Source organism: Pleurodeles waltl, chromosome 2_1 (genome assembly GCF_031143425.1).
Source record: "Pleurodeles waltl isolate 20211129_DDA chromosome 2_1, aPleWal1.hap1.20221129, whole genome shotgun sequence".
NCBI classification, from domain to species: Eukaryota; Metazoa; Chordata; class Amphibia; order Caudata; family Salamandridae; genus Pleurodeles; species Pleurodeles waltl.
Genome location: NC_090438.1, coordinates 128756496 through 128771975, shown reverse-complemented (window position 1 = coordinate 128771975; position 15480 = coordinate 128756496). Strand labels below are relative to the sequence as shown.

General features: G+C 49.5%; 1 protein-coding gene across 1 annotated transcript in view; it reads left to right on the top strand.

Annotated features, from left to right (window-relative positions):
- Positions 1 to 15480, top strand: part of COL4A5 (collagen type IV alpha 5 chain) — a 1021631-nt gene that overhangs the window by 852060 nt on the left and 154091 nt on the right. The window lies entirely within an intron of this gene.

Below are 15480 nucleotides of genomic sequence, written 5' to 3'. Positions count from 1 at the left end.
ATTCATTTAGGGATAAAGCATAATCTGATATGCCCCTATATGACTGAATTACCCATAGAAGATACTGTTAGTATAACACATGATTATGGGTGATTTTCACCTGTTAAAAACACAGTATTAGTTGTCTGAAGATGGGAGTATCTCCTGTTGCAGCAGCAGGGCAGGGGTCTGCACCCAAACCTGTGCAAACGACACCGCCATTTATGGAAATTGAGTGGCAACAGTTGCATGCCTTCAACCTTACATCTAAAGTTGAGGGTGTCATCATGACAGTCTAGTCATCCCTCCACCAAATCTGTATAGCCCTGCTGTTGGGACAAGTTTATGGTTGGCGTACTGTTAAACAGATTTACCCACTCCAAGCCAAACTGTCTGTTGTTTGTGTTGTCCATCGTTCAGCAACGCCTTGCTTTGGGCACTGTTAAAGTGTATCTTTCTGCTTATCCTGCCTTTTTATGTGTGCCGGACTGGCCATCAGTATTTAACTTACCTATCAGATAGAGGCCTCTAGGTGCAGATTCCTTACCTTTGAATTCTCCCCAGGCGTCAGACTGGATCTGGACGATTTTCGTGAGTAGTACCCCTGAAAGTCAGTAGGTGTAGATTGGCTTTGCTTCCTTTGCCAGCAACATCCGCACCAGAAATGATGTCGCTTTCCCTATATTGGCGCCACCCACGTGCTCTGATGTCAATTCTCTCTTTTCCGTACCAGCTAGCGAGAGCTACGCCATCAGTTGTTGTTTTGCTGTTTTTTCCAACTTTTGTTGAACATTTTTTTGAGATTTTTCTCCTGGTGTATCGAGGGATGTCTTCCAGCAAGATGTGGATCTTGTCATCAGGTGATGTCCGTGTACAACAAATGCTTAACACTACCCTCCGATAACTGTTCGACCACACTACCACAATTAGAGCATTGGTATTATCTATTATTGCCTCTGTCAAGCCTCTGGGGAACCCCTGGACTCTGTGCACACTGTATCTCATTTTGATATAGTATATACAGAGCCTGCTTCCTACAGGATGTCCACAGGGCAAGGTTCAAGTTGAGCCCAAGAGTGACCACTAGCAACACAGAGCAGGCCGGGTGCAGAGGTCAAAGTTAGTGTCATTGCAGAGTCTGGGGATGCCATCTATCAGTGTGCGGGAGCTATTGCAGAACTAAATTGTAGATCAGGTTTGGCACACGTGGGAATTCTAAAGCTAAGGACTATGTTGCTAGAGAGTATTCCCACAAACAGTAACATCAAATGTAAGTAACTTGTTCTTTACAGACACAGACAGACCATTCACTGTTTTTCTTCCACAAACTTATTTTACTTACTCTGTAAGCACATGTTTTTTGCTTGTAGTGCTGTAGATTTATGTTTGCACATTCCCCTCCACGTAACCTAGTGTACACTACAGATATTTTCAACCATCAGTAATACTTATACAAATGCTAGCATTTTAGAAGAGGTAAGTGTGAGATTTAAAAAAAAGACATCAGTGGGAGACTTTCTCACATCGACTTCTACTGAAGGAGAGGCAATTTCAGACAGGAGACAGCTAAAATAAAGGAATTTTTTGCTTATAAATCGGGAGTCTCCCACCTGATTTAGGTCTAATGGTAAGTATGCTAACGCTACATGCATTGCCACTGTAAAATTCTACTCACTACTCCATACCTACTCTCACCTGCTTTTCAAAAACAGTCTATCAATATATAGGAAAGTGCCATCTTTCTAGCGTCATAACTGCCACTTTTTGCCTGATGTTGTGAGTTTAGATTGTAGTTTACTGGGATCCTGTTAACCGGGCATCCGGGCCAAACCGGGTCTGCAGGCCTGCCATTGCAGCCAGCGTGAAATAGTGCATAAATCTTTCACTTGGGATAAAAGGCTTGCCTTATATTCTAGTCACAGTAGCTAGACAATGTAAGTGACCCCTTTGGTAGGCCCTACAGCCCAAGAGCAGGGTGCATGTCCCTAAGTGGGAGGATACCCTTGCATGAGCATGGTACCCCTACAAACCCCAGACTCCATACCCTGAGCTTTTTACGTGTGGGGAAGGTATGTAGTGGGCACTGGACAGCATGAGTGGTTCAACTACATAATGGCTTCTCCGAACCTAGGCATGTTTGGTATCAAATATGTTGGAATCATGCAACTACACCAATTCCAGTGTTAGTTGCATGATCCCCTGTACTCTGGGGGTTCCTTAGAGGATCCCCCAGTTCTGCCTGTGCAGCCTTATGGGGTCTGGCTGCCAGTCGCTGCTGCTGCCAACCCTAGACACTGTTCTGCCCTCCTGCTGGCAAGCCTGGCTCAAGCAGAGGAAAGCATAACAAAGGATTTCCTGCAAGGGAGAGGTGTGACAACCGCTACCTGTGTACTAGGTGTCTACAGGCTAGGGTGGGGTGGCCTCTGAGCGCCACTAGACTGCTTTGAAGGGCACATTTGGTGCCCTACTTGCATTATCTGGGTTGCACCTGTTCAGGAGCCCTTGGTTCCCTCTGTGGTGCAAAACTGCACAAAGGAGTGGGGAATGACCACCCCCCCGCCCAGCTCCTCCCTTAGGGAGGTGCACAGGGCTCTGCCAGGTGGCCGGTTGATTCTGCTATCTTTGAAACAAGGTGTGCAGAGGCCCCTGGGAGCAATTGACTGGTTAGGTCAGGTAGATGACGTCCCTGACCCCCTTATAGGTGGGTCACCCCAGAGAGAGACCAAAATTCTTTTAGGCTTACTTAGGGGCTCCTCTCCACCCCCCAGAGTGGGTCCTCAGATTCATCAAGCAAGACTCTACAAGGAACTCTCTGCACAACATCTTCTGCTCCTGGCTTCTGGAGCCGCTGTTGGTCTGCTTTGGAAACAAAACAAATCTGCCCCTGGTGGGAAGGCTCCCAATGCATTGTTTCCTTGGATCCTGCAAGAACTCTGCAGCATCCAAGGATGTGCATCCTCCAGGGTCACAAGGACTATGTTTGGGCTTGGAAACACAAACAATTCTCCATTGAAGTGTAGAAGTCACTCCTGAGAATCCACAGGCACCTCAAAACAACGTCAACCGGCTAGTGGGGTCTGCTGTCTCACAGACATCAAATGCCTCTGCCTCACAGGTGGTGAGTCTGTGGTCTCCTCTGGATCCTGCTTGTCTTCTGACCAACTGGGGAGACTGTAGGTCCCTGGTCCTGCCACTGAACTGGAACCCCTGTGTGTCATGACTGTTGCTCTTGCCAAGGCTTGTTGACTCTTCCTTCAGGAGATCTTCAGGTGCCACAAAGCCACAGCCTCCACAACTTGAAGATCTGCCCCTGCCCTGCAACTCCTGCAAGGTGGGACTTCTGTTTTGTTGTGTTGCTGAGGCCGTCTTGTGACTCCTTGTGTCCATCACCTGTGAGTCACACGTGGGGGCTCCAATGACTTCAGCTGGCTTTCCTGTGTGCTGAGGGCCATCTCTGACTCCCCCTCAAGGGTAGAGTCTCCTGGACCTTGCTAGTCCCCAAAAATCTGCAAGTACATCTTCAGCTTCTGCTTGCATTTGGCAGTGCTTGTTCGTGACCTGGCTGGTCACTGACCCTCCTGCAATCCGGCGACTGTCAAGGGACAGCTTGTAGGTGACTCCTTGGATCTTCTGCAGCTCCTGGACCCTGCAGCTGGACTTCTTCTTACATCATCCTGCAGGAACCTCACGTGTAGGAGGGTGGGCATTGCCAACTGCATCACCTAGGCACCTCCAAGGGTGCTGGACTCTGTCTCTTGCTTTTCACGCATACTATGTTCAGATTCCATCCCTGGGTTCCACTTGCCTGGTCAACAGGTCGCGACAGCAGCTGGTTTTCCTAGCCTTTTAGTGACTTCAACAAGTGTCACCTCACCCCCCCCCCCCCCCCATCTGGGTCCCCTGGTGTAGGTAGTTCATCTTCTGGGTATCCTTGGGTGGGGATACTCCCCAACTTTCTGCTTGTCTGTTGGTTTCCTCAGGGTCCACTGGAAAGGGTCTTGAAATGCACGAACTATTTTCTAATGTTAGCCTATGGGACAACTGGGTAGGTAAGCACCCTGCACCTGGTCGCTGAGCACACTTATTGTACTTACCTCTGGTGTTTTCATCTACCCCCAGCTCCAAGCTAACTACCACACTTACCTTGGTTGGGCTCACTGTTTCACATTCCACTTACTTAGTATATGGTCCACCCCCCCCCCCCACCCCTCAAATAGGGCCCTATTCATGTTATGCTATTTCTGCTGGAAATTTTGTGTATATATTGTTTGTAGATATCTCCTAAAGGGTGCTATACCAATGCTAGTCTAGTAGTAGAGTGTAAAGAAATGGCTCCCTGTTGCAGTTACCCCCCACTTTTTGCCTAATACTGATGCTGACTTGACTGAGAAGTGTGCTGGGAACCTGCTAACCAGGCCCCAGCACCAGTGTTCTTTCACCTAAAAATGTACCATTGTCTCCACAATTGGCACAACCCTGGCACCCAGGTAAGTCCCTTGTAACTGGTACCCCTGGTACCAAGGGCCCTGATGCCAGGGAAGGTCTCTAAGGGCTGCAGCATGTCTTATGCCACCTTAGGGACCCCTCACCCAGCATAGACACACTGCTTGCCAGCTTGTGTGTGCTGATGGGGAGAAAATGACTAAGTCGACATGGCACTCCCCTCAGGGTGCCATGCCAACCTCACACTGCCTGTGGCATAGTTAAGTCACCCCTCTAGCAGGCCTTACAGCCCTAAGGCAGCGTGCACTATACCACAGGTGAGGGCATAGGTGCATGAGCACTATGCCCCTACAGTGTCTAAGCAAAACATTAGATATTGTAAGTGCAGGGTAGCCATAAGAATATATGGTCTGGGAGTCTGTCAAAAACGAACTCCACAGCTCCATAATGGCTACACTGAATACTGGGAAGTTTAGTATCAACCTTCTCAGAATAATAAACCCACACTGATGCCAGTGTTGGATTTATTAAAAAATGCACACAGAGGGCATCTTGGAGATACCCCCTGTATTTTACCCAATTGTTCAGTGCAGGACTGACTAGTCTCTGCCAGCCTGCTGCTGAGAGACGAGTTTCTGACCTCATGCGGTGAGAGCCTTTGTGCTCTCTGAGGACAGATACAAAGCCTGCTCTGGGTGGAGGTGCTTCACACCTCCCCCCTGCAGGAACTGTAACACCTAGCAGTGAGCTTCAAAGGCTCAAGCTTCGTGTTACAATGCCCCAGGGCACTCCAGCTAGTGGAGATGCCCGCCCCCTGGACCCAGCCCCCACTTTTGGCGGCAAGTCCAGGAGAGATAATGAGAAAAACAAGGAGGAGTCACTGGCCAGTCAGGACAGCCCCTAAGGTGTCCTGAGCTGAGGTGACTCTGACTTTTAGAAATCCTCCATCTTGTAGAAGGAGGATTCCCCCAATAGGGATAGGACTGTGACCCCCTCCCCTTGGGAGGAGGCACAAAGAGGGTGTACCCACCCTCAGGGCTAGTAGCCATTGGCTACTAACCCCCCAGACCTAAACACGCCCTTAAATTTAGTATTTAAGGGCTCCCCTGAACCTAAGAATTTAGATTCCTGAAACTACAAGAAGAAGAGGACTGCTGAGCTGAAAAACCCCTGCAGAGGAAGAACAGAAGACACCAACTGCTTTGGCCCCAGACTTACCGGCCTGTCTCCTGCCTTCCAAAGAAACCTGCTCCAGCGACGCTTTCCAAGGGACCAGCGACCTCTGAATCCTCTGAGGACTGCCCTGCTTCAAGAAAGACAAGAAACTCCAGAGGACAGCGGCACTGCTCCAAAAGAACTGCAACTTTGTTACAGAGGAGCAGATTTAAAGACCCCTGCAACTCCCCGCAAGAAGCGTGAGACTTGCAACACTGCACCCGGCGACCCCGACTCGACTGGTGGAGAACCAACACCTCAGGGAGGACCCTCCGGCGACTCCAAGACTGTGAGTAACCAAAGTTGTCCCCCTTGAGCCCCCACAGCGACGCCTGCAGAGGGAATCCCGAGGCTCCCCCTGACCGCGACTGCCTGAACTCCTTTTCCCGACGGCTGGAAAAGACCCTGCACCCGCAGCCCCCAGCACCTAAAGAAACGGAACTCCTGTGCAGGAGTGACCCCCAGGAGGCCCTCTCCCTTGCCCAGGTGGTGGCTACCCCGAGGAGCCCCCCCCTTGCCTGCCTGCGACACTGAAGAGATCCCTTGATCTCTCATAGGAAACCATTGAAAACCCGACGCATGTTTGCACACTGCACCCGGCCGCCCCCGCGCTGCTGAGGGTGTACTTTTTGTGCTGACTGGTGTGTCCCCCGGTGCCCTACAAAACCCCCCTGGTCTGCCCTCTGAAGATGCGGGTACTTACCTGCTGGCAGACTGGAACCGGGGCACCCCCTTCTCTCCATTATAGCCTATGTGTTTTGGGCACCTCTTTGACCTCTGCACCTGACCGGCCCTGAGCTGCTGGTGTGGTGACTTTGGGGTTGCTCTGAACCCCCAACGGTGGGCTACCTTGGACCAAGAACTGAAACCTGTAAGTGACTTACTTACCTGTGAAACCTAACAAAACTTTACCTCCCCCAGGAACTGTGAAAATTGCACTGTGTCCACTTTTAAAACAGCTTATTGTGTTTTATGTAAAAAGTATACATGCTAATGTACTGATTCAGAGTTCCTAAAGTACTTACCTGCAATACCTTTCGAATGAGATATTATTACATGTAGAATTTGAACCTGTGGTTCTTAAAATAAACTAAGAAAAGATATTTTTCTATAACAAAACCTATTGGCTGGATTTGTCTCTGAGTGTGTGTTCCTCATTTATTGCCTATGTGTATGTACAAGAAATGCTTAACACTACTCCTTTGATAAGCCTACTGCTCGACCACACTACCACAAAATAGAGCATTAGTATTATCTCTTTTTGCCACTATCATACCTCTAAGGGGAACCCTTGGACTCTGTGCATACTATTCCTTACTTTGAAATAGTGCATACAGAGCCAACTTCCTACATTGGTGGATCAGCGGTGGGGTACAAGACTTTGCATTTGCTGGACTACTCAGCCAATACCTGATCACACGACAAATTCCAAAAATTGTCATTAGAAATTGATTTTTGCAATTTGAAATTTTTCTAAATTCTTTAAAGTCCTGCTAGGGCCTTGTGTTAGTCCCTGTTAGCATTTCTTTTAGAGTTTAAAAGTTTGGTAAAAGTTTGAATTAGAACCTAGAACTAGTTTTAGATTCTTAAAAAGTATTCCAACTTTTAGAAGCATAATGTCTAGCACAGATGTGAATGTGGTGGAACTCGATACCACACCTTACCTCCATCTTCAGATGAGAGAGCTAAGGTCACTCTGTAAACTAAAGAAAATAGCAATGGGCTCCAGACCTTCAAAACTACAGCTCCAGGAGCTGTTGGCAGAGTTTAAAAAAGCCAACCCCTCTGAGGATGGCAACACAGAGGATGATGATAGTGACTTGGAGGGTGATTCCCCCCCACCAGTCCTATCTAAGGAGAACAGGGCCTCTCAAGCCCTGACTCCAAAAATAATAGTCAGAGATGCTGGTTCCCTCACAGGAGGGACCAACCTCTCTGAAATCACTGAGGATAACCCCAGTGAAGAGGACATCCAGTTAGCCAGGATGACCAAAAGATTGGCTTTGGAAAGACAGATCCTAGCCATAGAAAGGGAAAGACAAGAGATGGGCCTAGGACCCATCAATGGTGGCAGCAACATAAATAGGGTCAGAGATTCTCCTGACATGTTGAAAATCCCTAAAGGGATTGTAACTAAATATGAAGATGGTGATGACATCACCAAATGGTTCACAGCTTTTGAGAGGGCTTGTGTAACCAGAAAAGTAAACAGATCTCACTGGGGTGCTCTCCTTTGGGAAATGTTCACTGGAAAGTGTAGGGATAGACTCCTCACACTCTCTGGAAAAGATGCAGAATCTTATGACCTCATGAAGGGAACCCTGATTGAGGGCTTTGGATTCTCCACTGAGGAGTATAGAATTAGATTCAGGGGGGCTCAAAAATCCTCGAGCCAGACCTGGGTTGATTTTGTAGACTACTCAGTGAAAACACTGGATGGTTGGGAACTGGAAATGAAGTGCATGACTATGTTGGGCTTTATAATTTGTTTATGAAAGAACACATTTTAAGTAACTGCTTCAATGAAAAGTTGCATCAGTATCTGGTAGACCTAGGTCCAATTTCTCCCCAAGAATTGGGAAAGAAGGCAGACCACTGGGTCAAGACTAGGGTAACCAAAACTTCCACTGGGGGTGACCAAAAGAAAGGGGTTACAAAGCCTCCCCAGGAGAAAGTGGGTGACACTAGAAACAAAGAAAAAGAGTCCTCTGTAGGCCCCCAAAAACCAGAACAGGTGAGTGGGCCCCAAGACACAACCCAAAACAAAGGTGGGTACCAGGGTAAGAACTGGAATACCACTAAGGCATGGTGCCATAACTGTAGACAGACAGGGCACCACACCAAGGACACTTCTTGTCCCAAAAACAAACCCCCTAGCAAAATCCCGGGGGTGACCAGTGTAGCCATTGGGGATGACTCCTCAGATGAGGAGGTCTTCATAGCCTTCAACTGGAAAAAGGGCCCAACAGGTGAGTTGGAGATTCCAGAGGGAAGTAGACACTTCCACCACCTACTGGTGAATGGAATCCCAGCCACTGCCCTGAGAGACACTTGTGCCAGTCACACTATTGTGCGTGACAGGCTGGTGTTCTCAAACCAGTACATCCCAGCTGAGATGGCCAGAGTAAGAGTTAGCCCAGACAGGGTCACTGATAGGCCTGTGGCTTTTGTGCCCATAGAAGTGGGTGGGACTTTTAGCTGGAGAAGGGTGGTAGTCAGTACAGACCTCCCCCTTGATTGTCTCCTTGGAAATGACTACCCGAGGTTAGTCAGAGCCCAAGAGAGGAACTGGTCCAGTGCCAGTCCTCTCCCAAGGATTCTGGAGCTCCTGCCCCTGCAGTAACTGCAAGCAGGCCCCAGAAGAAAAAGAAAGGAAAACAGAGTAGGAAAGGTGGACAACCTTTAGCCAAGGTTCCAGCAAGCCAGGGAGATTCTGCTCCAGTAGGGGAGAACTCCAAAAATGGCACTGTTAAAGTCCAACCTGACCCACAAGAAGTCCTGGCTAGTCAGGCAACTGTTAAGCCCGAGTGGGTGGCTCCTCAGCTAACAGAAGAAAGAGTGGAAGAAGGGTGTTTACTACAAGATGTGGTAACCCCCCACTCTAATACAGCAGACAGGCACCCTGAACCCAAAGAAGCCTGTAACTTAGCCCCTTCCCTTGTAGGTGAAGAGCTAAAGGTGTGGTTCTGGGCACTGACAGCTGTCAGTGGCCTCTGCTGGGTGTTAGCCTTTATGGCTGCACTATCCTTGGCATGGTGGTCTGACCCCATGCCAAATAGCAAGTTAGGCCCCCTGACCCTGTTGGTCATGGTGGGGTTACTCCAGCTCTGGGTAACCTCTTTGGGTAAGCTAGGGGTGACCCTGGCTAAAATAAGACTAGCAGAGGTGGATACCTCTAACCCCAAAATAGAGACAATGGGTGGAGACATTAAAGACACAGACAAGAGGCAATTCAGACTAGGTTCTATCACTGTGGAAGTGGGTCAGTTCCCCAGAGGGAATGACCTGAACAGGAGGATGTAAGGCAGAGTAGGCCCTTCAACAAACCAGCCTATTTCCTCTACTCTTCCTCGCCTGACAGACTAGGAAGACTCTCCCAGCTTTGGCTGAGTCTCCTGGCCTTTGGGCTGGGGGGGGCTTGTGTAAAGAAATGGCTCCCTGTTGCAGTTACCCCCCACTTTTTGCCTGATACTGATGCTGACTTGACTGAGAAGTGTTCTGGGAACCTGCTAACCAGGCCCAAGCACCAGTGTTCTTTCACCTAAAAATGTACCATTGTCTCCACAATTGGCACAACCCTGGCACCCAGGCAAGTCCCTTGTAACTGGTACCCCTGGTACCAAGGGCCCTGATGCCAGGGAAGGTCTCTAAGGGCTGCAGCATGTCTTATGCCACCTTAGGGACCCCTCACCCAGCATAGACACACTGCTTGCCAGCTTGTGTGTGCTGATGGGGAGAAAATGACTAAGTCGACAGGGCACTCCCCTCAGGGTGCCATGCCAACCTCACACTGCCTGTGGCATAGGTAAGTCACCCCTCTAGCAGGCCTTACAGCCCTAAGGCAGGGTGCACTATACCACAGGTGAGGGCATAGGTGCATGAGCACTATGCCCCTACGGTGTCTAAGCAAAACATTAGACATTGTAAGTGCAGGGTAGCCATAAGAATATATGGTCTGGGAGTCTGTCAAAAACGAACTCCACAGCTCCATAATGGCTACACTGAATACTGGGAAGTTTAGTATCAACCTTCTCAGAATAATAAACCCACACTGATGCCAGTGTTGGATTTATTAAAAAATGCACACAGAGGGCATCTTGGAGATACCCCCTGTATTTTACCCAATTGTTCAGTGCAGGACTGACTGGTCTCTGCCAGCCTGCTGCTGAGAGACGAGTTTCTGACCTCATGCGGTGAGAGCCTTTGTGCTCTCTGAGGACAGAAACAAAGCCTGCTCTGGGTGGAGACCTCCCCCCTGCAGGAACTGTAACACCTAGCAGTGAGCTTCAAAGGTTCAAGCTTCGTGTTACAATGCCCCAGGGCACTCCAGCTAGTGGAGATGCCCGCCCCCTGGACCCAGTCCCCACTTTTGGCGGCAAGTCCAGGAGAGATAATGAGAAAAACAAGGAGGAGTCACTGGCCAGTTAGGACAGCCCCTAAGGTGTCATGAGCTGAGGTGACTCTGACTTTTAGAAATCCTCCATTTTGTAGAAGGAGGATTCCCCCAATAGGGATAGGATTGTGACCCCCTCCCCTTGGGAGGAGGCACAAAGAGGGTGTACCCACCCTCAGGGCTAGTAGCCATTGGCTACTAACCCCCCAGACCTAAACACGCCCTTAAATTTAGTATTTAAGGGCTCCCCTGAACCTAAGAATTTAGATTCCTGAAACTACAAGAAGAAGAGGACTGCTGAGCTGAAAAACCCCTGCAGAGGAAGAACAGAAGACACCAACTGCTTTGGCCCCAGACTTACCGGCCTGTCTCCTGCCTTCCAAAGAAACCTGCTCCAGCGACGCTTTCCAAGGGACCAGCGACCTCTGAACCCTCTGAGGACTGCCCTGCTTCAAGAAAGACAAGAAACTCCAGAGGACAGCGGCACTGCTCCAAAAGAACTGCAACTTTGTTACAGAGGAGCAGATTTAAAGACCCCTGCAACTCCCCGCAAGAAGCGTGAGACTTGCAACACTGCACCCGGCGACCCCGACTCGACTGGTGGAGAACCAACACCTCAGGGAGGACCCTCCGGCGACTCCAAGACTGTGAGTAACCAAAGTTGTCCCCCCTGAGCCCCCACAGTGACGCCTGCAGAGGGAATCCCGAGGCTCCCCCTGACCGCGACTGCCTAAACTCCTTTTCCCGACGGCTGGAAAAGACCCTGCACCCGCAGCCCCCAGCACCTAAAGAAACGGAACTCCTGTGCAGGAGTGACCCCCAGGAGGCCCTCTCCCTTGCCCAGGTGGTGGCTACCCTGAGGAGCCCCCCGCTTGCCTGCCTGCGACGCTGAAGAGATCCCTTGATCTCTCATAGGAAACCATTGAAAACCCGACGCGTGTTTGCACACTGCACCCGGCCGCCCCCGCGCTGCTGAGGGTGTACTTTTTGTGCTGACTGGTGTCCCCCCCGGTGCCCTACAAAACCCCCCTGGTCTGCCCTCCGAAGACGCGGGTACTTACCTGCTGGCAGACTGGAACCGGGGCACCCCCTTCTCTCCATTATAGCCTATGTGTTTTGGGCACCTCTTTGACCTCTGCACCTGACCGGCCCTGAGCTGCTGGTGTGGTGACTTTGGGGTTGCTCTGAACCCCCAACGGTGGGCTACCTTGGACCAAGAACTGAAACCTGTAAGTGACTTACTTACCTGTGAAACCTAACAAAACTTTACCTCCCCCAGGAACTGTGAAAATTGCACTGTCTACTTTTAAAACAGCTTATTGTGTTTTATGTAAAAAGTATACATGCTAATGTAATGATTCAGAGTTCCTAAAGTACTTACCTGCAATACCTTTCGAATGAGATATTACATGTAGAATTTGAACCTGTGGTTCCTAAAATAAACTAAGAAAATATATTTTTCTATAACAAAACCTATTGGCTGGATTTGTCTCTGAGTGTGTGTTCCTCATTTATTGCCTATGTGTATGTACAACAAATGCTTAACACTACTCCTTTGATAAGCCTACTGCTCGACCACACTACCACAAAATAGAGCATTAGTATTATCTCTTTTTGCCACTATCATACCTCTAAGGGGAACCCTTGGACTCTATGCATACTATTCCTTACTTTGAAATAGTGCATACAGAGCCAACTTCCTACATAGAGCTATTATAAAGATTCCTTTATTTTTGCAACACTGTTGTGGTTCTTTCTTGTGAGAGAATTAATGTCTGACTACTACGGTAAAGCACATGCTTTACATTCCTCCTGGATAAGCTTTAGCTGCCTGCCTCAGCTACCCCTGGGGAATGTTTGCTATCTGGACACCTATTTATTATCACTAAGGGTTGCCTGGACTCAGTATAGGGTGCCACACCATAGGTGTTCACCATAAACTGAGCCAGCCTCCTACACAATAGATTTGGTGTATGTAGGAAGTTGGCTCTGTATGCACTATTTCAAAGTAAGGAATAGTATGCACAGAGTCCAAGGGTTCCCCTGAGAGGTAAGATAGTGGCAAAAAGAGATAATACTAATGCTCTATTTTGTGGTAGTGTGGTCGAGCAGTAGGCTTATCCAAGGAGTAGTGTTAAGCATTTGTTGTACATACACATAGACAATAAATGAGGTACACACACTCAGAGACAAATCCAGCCAATAGGTTTTGTTATAGAAAAATATATTTTCTTAGTTTATTTTAAGAACCACAGGTTCAAATTCTACATGTAATATCTCATTTGAAAGGTATTGCAGGTAAGTACTTTAGGAACTTAAAATCATAAAAATTGCATGTATACTTTTCAAGTTATTGACAAATAGCTGTTTTAAAAGTGGACACTTAGTGCAATTTTCACAGTTCCTAGGGGAGGTAAGTTTTGGTTAGTTTTACCAGGTAAGTAAGACACTTACAGGGTTCAGTTCTTGGTCCAAGGTAGCCCACCGTTGGGGGTTCAGAGTAACCCCAAAGTCACCACACCAGCAGCTCAGGGCCGGTCAGGTGCAGAGTTCAAAGTGGTGCCCAAAACACATAGGCTAGAATGGAGAGAAGGGGGTGCCCCGGTTCCGGTCTGCTTGCAGGTAAGTACCCGCGTCTTCGGAGGGCAGACCAGGGGGGTTTTGTAGGGCACCGGGGGGGACACAAGCCCACACAGAAATTTCACCCTCAGCGGCGCGGGGGCGGCCGGGTGCAGTGTAGAAACAGGCGTCGGGTTCGCAATGTTAGTCTATGAGAGATCTCGGGATCTCTTCAGCGCTGCCGGCAGGCAAGGGGGGGATTCCTCGGGGAAACCTCCACTTGGGCAAGGGAGAGGGACTCCTGGGGGTCACTTCTCCAGTGAAAGTCCGGTCCTTCAGGTCCTGGGGGCTGCGGGTGCAGGGTCTCTCCCAGGCGTCGGGACTTTAGGTTCAAAGAGTCGCGGTCAGGGGAAGCCTCGGGATTCCCTCTGCAGGCGGTGCTGTGGGGGCTCAGGGGGGACAGGTTTTGGTACTCACAGTATCAGAGTAGTCCTGGGGTCCCTCCTGAGGTGTCGGATCTCCACCAGCCGAGTCGGGGTCGCCGGGTGCAGTGTTGCAAGTCTCACGCTTCTTGCGGGGAGCTTGCCGGGTTCTTTCAAAGCTGCTGGAAACAAAGTTGCAGCCTTTCTTGGAGCAGGTCCGCTGTCCTCGGGAGTTTCTTGTCTTTTCGAAGCAGGGGCAGTCCTCAGAGGATGTCGAGGTCGCTGGTCCCTTTGGAAGGCGTCGCTGGAGCAGGATCTTTGGAAGGCAGGAGACAGGCCGGTGAGTTTCTGGAGCCAAGGCAGTTGTCGTCTTCTGGTCTTCCGCTGCAGGGGTTTTCAGCTAGGCAGTCCTTCTTCTTGTAGTTGCAGGAATCTGATTTTCTAGGGTTCAGGGTAGCCCTTAAATACTAAATTTAAGGGCGTGTTTAGGTCTGGGGGGTTAGTAGCCAATGGCTACTAGCCCTGAGGGTGGGTACACCCTCTTTGTGCCTCCTCCCAAGGGGAGGGGGTCACAATCCTAACCCTATTGGGGGAATCCTCCATCTGCAAGATGGAGGATTTCTAAAAGTTAGAGTCACTTCAGCTCAGGACACCTTAGGGGCTGTCCTGACTGGCCAGTGACTCCTCCTTGTTTTTCTCATTATTTTCTCCGGCCTTGCCGCCAAAAAGTGGGGCCTGGCCGGAGGGGGCGGGCAACTCCACTAGCTGGAGTGTCCTGCTGGGTTGGCACAAAGGAGGTGAGCCTTTGAGGCTCACCGCCAGGTGTGACAATTCCTGCCCGGGGGAGGTGTTAGCATCTCCACCCAGTGCAGGCTTTGTTACTGGCCTCAGAGTGACAAAGGCACTCTCCCCATGGGGCCAGCAACATGTCTCGGTTTGTGGCAGGCTGCTAAAACTAGTCAGCCTACACAGATAGTCGGTTAAGTTCCAGGGGGCACCTCTAAGGTGCCCTCTGGGGTGCATTTTATAATAAAATGTACACTGGCATCAGTGTGCATTTATTGTGCTGAGAAGTTTGATACCAAATGTAAGGAAATGCCTCCTTGGCATGGTTGCCCCCTGACTTTTTGCCCTTGCTGATGCTATGTTTACAATTGAAAGTGTGCTGAGGCCTGCTAACCAGGCCCCAGCACCAGTGTTCTTTCCCTAACCTGTACTTTTGTATCCACAATTGGCAGACCCTGGCATCCAGATAAGTCCCTTGTAACTGGTACTTCTAGTACCAAGGGCCCTGATGCCAGGGAAGGTCTCTAAGGGCTGCAGCATGTCTTATGCCACCCTGGAGACCTCTCACTCAGCACAGACCCACTGCTTACCAGCTTGTGGGTGCTAGTGAGGACAAAACGAGTAAGTCGACATGGCACTCCCCTCAGGGTGCCATGCCAGCCTCTCACTGCCTATGCAGTATAGGTAAGACACCCCTCTAGCAGGCCTTACAGCCCTAAAGGCAGGGTGCACTATACCATAGGTGAGGGTACCAGTGCATGAGCATGGTACCCCTACAGTGTCTAAACAAAACCTTGGACATTGTAAGTGCAGGGTAGCCATAAGAGTATATGGTCTGGGAGTCTGTCAAACACGAACTCCACAGCACCATAGTGGCTACACTGAAAACTGGGAAGTTTGGTATCAAACTTCTCAGCACAATAAATGCACACTGATGCCAGTGTACATTTTATTGTAAAATAC